General features: G+C 41.2%; 1 non-coding gene across 1 annotated transcript; it reads right to left on the bottom strand.

Annotated features, from left to right (window-relative positions):
* Positions 1 to 1,258: 1,258 nt before the first annotated feature.
* Positions 1,259 to 1,366, bottom strand: LOC130971977 (small nucleolar RNA R71). Its single transcript, XR_009083184.1, has one exon. It is a non-coding gene; the product is annotated as a small nucleolar RNA R71 (small nucleolar RNA).
* Positions 1,367 to 5,492: the final 4,126 nt, after the last annotated feature.

The raw sequence follows: 5,492 nt of genomic DNA, 5'->3' as shown, positions 1-5,492 counted from the left end.
TTAAACGCCAGAATGTATACCATTCTGGGCGTTTAACGCCAGGATGGTGCTAGGGGGAAGATTTTGTTTTCAAAATCAATTTTTTTTCAAGTTTTCAAAGTTTTTCAAAACCAAATCTTTTTCAAATCATATCTTTTCAATCAAATGTTTTCAAAATCAATTTCTTTCCTTTTTCAAAGATACTTACTAACAATTAATGATTTGATTGAACATTTTTTGCCTCTTCTATTAAGAAAGGTTTTATGATTGAATCATATCTTTTCTTGTTAGGCAAGTCATCAATTTTTTTTAATCATATCTTTTCAAATTGTTTTCAAATCATATCTTTTAAAATTGTTTTCAAATCATATCTTCTCAATCACATCTTTTTCAAAATAGTTTTCAATCAAATCTTTTTGACTTCTAATCTCAAAATCTTTTTCAAAAATCACTTGATTTCTCTTCCACTCTCAATTTTCGAAAATTATCAATCAAATTTTCAAAATGTTTTCAAAATCTTTTAATTGAATTTTCGAAAATTTCCTTCCCTCCTTCCCACATCCTTCTATTTATGGAGTACCACTCCTTCTAAATGCACAATTCGAACCTTATCTAATTAAAGTTCGAATTCTTCTTCTCCTTCTTCTTTCTATTTCTCTTTTCCTCTGACACTTCAAGGAATCTCTATACTGTGACATAGAGGATTCCACATTTTCTTTTTCTCTTCTCTTTCATATGAGCAGGAGCAGAGACAAAGGCATTCTTGTTGAAGCTGACCCTGAACCTGAGAGAACCTTGAAGAGAAAGCTAAGAGAAGCCAAGGCACAACTCTCTTTAGAGGACCTGACCGAATTCTTCAAGGAAGAAGAACACATGGCAGCCGAAAAACAATAACAATGCCAACAATGCAAGGAAGGTGCTGGGTGACTTCACTGCACCTACTCCTGATTTTTATGGGAGAAGCATCTCTATCCCTGCCATTGGAGCAAACAACTTTGAGCTTAAGCCTCAATTAGTTTCTCTAATGCAACAGAATTGCAAGTTCCATGGACTTCCAATGGAAGATCCTCATCAGTTCTTAGCTGAATTCTTGCAAATCTGTGATACAGTCAAGACTAATGGGGTTAACCCTGAGGTCTACAGACTGATGCTATTCCCTTTTGCTGTAAGAGACAGAGCTAGAATATGGTTGGATTCTCAACCTAAAGAAAGCCTGGACTCTTGGGAAAAGCTAGTCAATGCCTTCTTGGCAAAGTTCTTTCCACCACAAAGATGGAGTAAGCTTAGAGTGGAAGTCCAAACCTTCAGACAGAAGGATGGAGAATCCCTCTATGAAGCTTGGGAAAGATACAAACAATTAATCAGAAGATGTCCCTCAGACATGCTTTCTGAATGGAGCATCATAGGTATTTTCTATGATGGTCTCTCTGAACTATCTAAGATGTCCTTGGATAGCTCTGCTGGAGGATCTCTTCATCTGAAGAAGACGCCTGCAGAAGCTCAAGAATTGATTGAAATGGTTGCAAATAACCAATTCATGTACACTTCTGAAAGGAATCCTGTGAACAATGGGACTAGTCAGAAGAAAGGAGTTCTTGAGATTGACACTCTGAATGCCATATTGGCTCAGAACAAGATATTGACTCAACAAGTCAATTTGATTTCTCAAAGTCTGTCTGGAATGCAAAATGCACCAAACAGTACTAAGGATGCTTCATCTGAGGAAGAAGCTTATGATCCTGAGAACCCTTCCATGGAAGAGGTGAATTACCTAGGAGAACCCTATGGAAACACCTATAATTCTTCATGGAGAAATCACCCAAATCTCTCATGGAAGAATCAAGAGAGACCTCAACAAGGTTTCAATAACAATAATGGTGGAAGAAACAGGTTTAGCAATAGCAAGCCTTTTCCATCATCTTTTTAGCAACAGACAGAGAGTTCTAAGCAGAGTACTTCTGACTTAGCAACAATGGTCTCTGATCTAATAAAGACCACTCAAAGTTTCATGAATGAAACAAGGTCCTCCATCAGAAATTTGGAAGGGCAAGTGGGTCAGCTGAGCAAGAAAGTTACTGAACTCCCTCCTAGCACTCTCCCAAGTAATACAGAAGAAAATCCAAAAGGAGAGTGCAAAGCCATAGACATGGCCGAATATGGAGAGGAAAGAGAGGAGGAGGACGCCACTGAGGAAGACCTCAGTGGGCGTGTACCAATCTCCTCTGAGTTCCTCAATGAGGAACAATGGAAATCTGAGGCTCAAAATGAGACCATAGAGATTCCATTGGACTTACTTCTGCCATTCATGAGCTCTGATGAGTATTCGTCCTCTGAAGAGGATGAGTATGTCACTGAAGAGCAAGTTGCTAAATACCTTGGAGCAATCATGAAACTGAATGACAAGTTATTTGGAAATGAGACTTGGGAGGATGAACCACCTTTGCTCACCAAAGAACTGGATGACTTGTCTAGGCAGAAACTGCCTCAAAAGAGGCAGGATCCTGGGAAGTTTTCTATACCTTGTACCATAGGCACCATGACCTTCAAGAAGGCCCTGTGTGACTTAGGGTCAAGTGTAAACCTCATGCCCCTCTGTAATGGAGAAATTAGGGATCTTTGAGGTGCAAGCTGCAAGAATCTCATTAGAGATGGCAGACAATTCAAGAAAACAAGCTCATGGACTTGTAGAGAATGTTTTGGTGAAGATTGAAGACCATTACATCCCTACTGATTTCATAGTCCTAGAGACTGGGAAGTGCATGGATGAATCCATCATCCTTGGCAGACCCTTCCTAGCCACAGCAAAGGCTATGATTGATGTTGATAGAGGAGAGTTGATCATTCAAGTGAATGAAGAATCCTTGGTGTTTAAGGCCCAAGGACATCCCTCTATCATCATGGAGAGGAAGCATGAAGAGCTTCTCTCAAAACAGAGCCAAGCAGAGCCCCCACAGTCAAACTCTAAGTTTGGTGTTGGTAGGCCACAACCAAACTCTAAGTTTGGTGTTGAACCCCCACATTCAAACTCTAAGTTTGGTGTTGGGAGGTTCCAACACGGTTCTGAGTATTTCTGAGGCTCCATGAGAGTCCTCTGTCAAGCTAATGACATTAAAGAAGCGCTTGTTGGGAGGCAACCCAATGTTTTATAGTTAACTATTTTCTTTTGTTATTTTATCTTTTTTGTAGGTTGATGATCATAAGAAGTCACAAAAACAATGAAAAAAGCAAAAACAGAATGAAAAACAGGAAGAAAAACAGCACACCCTGGAGGAAGAAGCTGCTGGCGTTTAAACGCCAGTAAGCCTAGCAGTTGGGCGTTTAACGCCCAGTCTGGCACCATTCTGGGCGTTTAACGCCAGAAAGGGGCACCAGACTGGCGTTAAACGCCAGAAAAGGGCAACAACCTGGCGTTAAACGCCAGGAATGGGCACCAGCCCGGCGTTTAACGCCAGAAATAGCTCAAAACGTGATTTTGAGCAACATTTGGTGCAGGGATGACTTTTCCTTGACACCACAGGATCTGTGGACCCCACAGGACCCCACCATCACTCTCTCTCTTCTTCCCCCATTCACCAATCACCTCAATACCTCTTCCCCAAAAACCCTTCACCTATCAAATCCCATCTTTCTCTTCACCACTCACATCCATCCCTCATAAAACCCCACCAACCTCACCCTTCAAATTCAAACCACTTTCCCTCCCAAACCCACCCATAATGGCCGAACCTTTACCCCCCTCTCTTCTATAAATACCCTTCTTCAACCCTTCATTTTCACACAACCTAAACACCCTTTCTTACCCTTCTTGGCCGAACACACCCCTTCTCCCTTTTCCTCATTTCTTCTTCTTCTACTCTCTTCTTTCTTCTTTTGCTCGAGGACGAGCAAACATTTTAAGTTTGGTGTGGTAAAAGCGTTGCTTTTTCATAACCATTTATGGCATCCAAGGCCGGAGAAACCTCTAAAAAGAGGAAAGGGAAGGCAAAAGCTTCCACCTCCGAGTCATGGGAGATGGATAGATTCCTCTCAAGGGTGCATCAAGACCACTTCTATGAAGTTGTGGCCTTGAAGAAGGTGATCCCCGAGGTCCCCTTTTCACTCAAAAAGGGTGAATATCCGGAGATCCGCCATGAGATCCGAAGAAGAGGTTGGGAAGTACTTACCAACCCCATTCAACAAGTCGGAATCTTGATGGTTCAAGAGTTCTATGCCAATGCATGGATCACCAAGAACCATGACCAAAGTGTGAACCCGAATCCAAAGAATTATCTCACTATGGTTCGGGGGAAATACTTGGATTTCAGTCCGGAGAGTGTGAGGGTGGCGTTCAACTTGCCTATGATGCAAGGAGATGAACATCCTTACACTAGAAGGGTCAACTTTGATCAAAGGTTGGACCAAGTCCTCACAATCATATGTGAAGAGGGCGCACAATGGAAGCAAGATTCAAGAGGAAAGCCGGTTCAATTGAGAAGGCATGACCTCAAGCCCGTGGCTAGAGGATGGTTAGAGTTCGTACAACGCTCAATCATTCCCACTAGCAACCGGTCCGAAGTTACCATAGACCGGGCTATCATGATCCATAGCATCATGATTGGAGAAGAAGTGGAAGTTCATGAGGTCATAGCCCAAGAACTCTACAAGGTGGCGGACAAGACCTCCACTTTGGCAAGGTTAGCCTTTCCTCATCTCATCTGTCACCTCTGTTATTCAGTTGGAGTTGACATAGAGGGAGATACCCCCATTGATGAGGACAAGCCCATCACCAAGAAAAGGATGGAGTACACAAGAGACCCCTCTCACCATGAGATCCCTGAGATTCCTCAAGGGATGCACTTTCCTCCACAAAATTATTGGGAGCAACTAAACACCTCCCTAGGAGAATTGAGTTCCAACATGGGACAACTAAGGGTGGAGCATCAAGAACACTCCATCATCCTCCATGAAATTAGAGAAGACCAAAGAATCATGAGGGAGGAGCAACAAAGACAAGGAAGAGACATTGAGGAGCTCAAGCACTCCATAGGATCTTCAAGAGCAAGAAAGAGCCGCCATCACTAAGGTGGACCCGTTCCTTGATTTCCTTGTTCTTTATTCTTCTGTTTTTTGATTTTTATGCTTATGTTTATCCATGTTTGTGTCTTGTGATCATTAGTGTCTTAGTGTCTATGCCTTAAAGTTATGAATGTCCTATGAATCCATCACCTTTCTTGAATAAAAATGTGCTTAATTGAAAAAGAAAGAATTGCATGAATTCTGAATTTTATAATAGTTTAATTATTTTGATGTGGTGGCAACACTTTTGTTCTCTGAATGTATGCTTGAACAGTGCATATGTCTTTTGAACTTGTGGTTCATGAATGTTGGCTCTTGAAAGAATGATGAAAAAGGAGACATGTTACTGAGGATCTGAAAAATCATTAAAAATGATTCTTGAAGCAAGAAAAAGCAAAAAAAAAAAAAAACCGAAAAAAAAGAAGAAAGAAAAAGAAAGAAATAAAGTTGTGATCCAA

Source organism: Arachis stenosperma, chromosome 3 (genome assembly GCF_014773155.1).
Source record: "Arachis stenosperma cultivar V10309 chromosome 3, arast.V10309.gnm1.PFL2, whole genome shotgun sequence".
Taxonomy (NCBI): Eukaryota; Viridiplantae; Streptophyta; class Magnoliopsida; order Fabales; family Fabaceae; genus Arachis; species Arachis stenosperma.
Note: the sequence above shows the minus strand (reverse complement) of the source record. Positions and strands in the feature narration are given on the sequence as shown.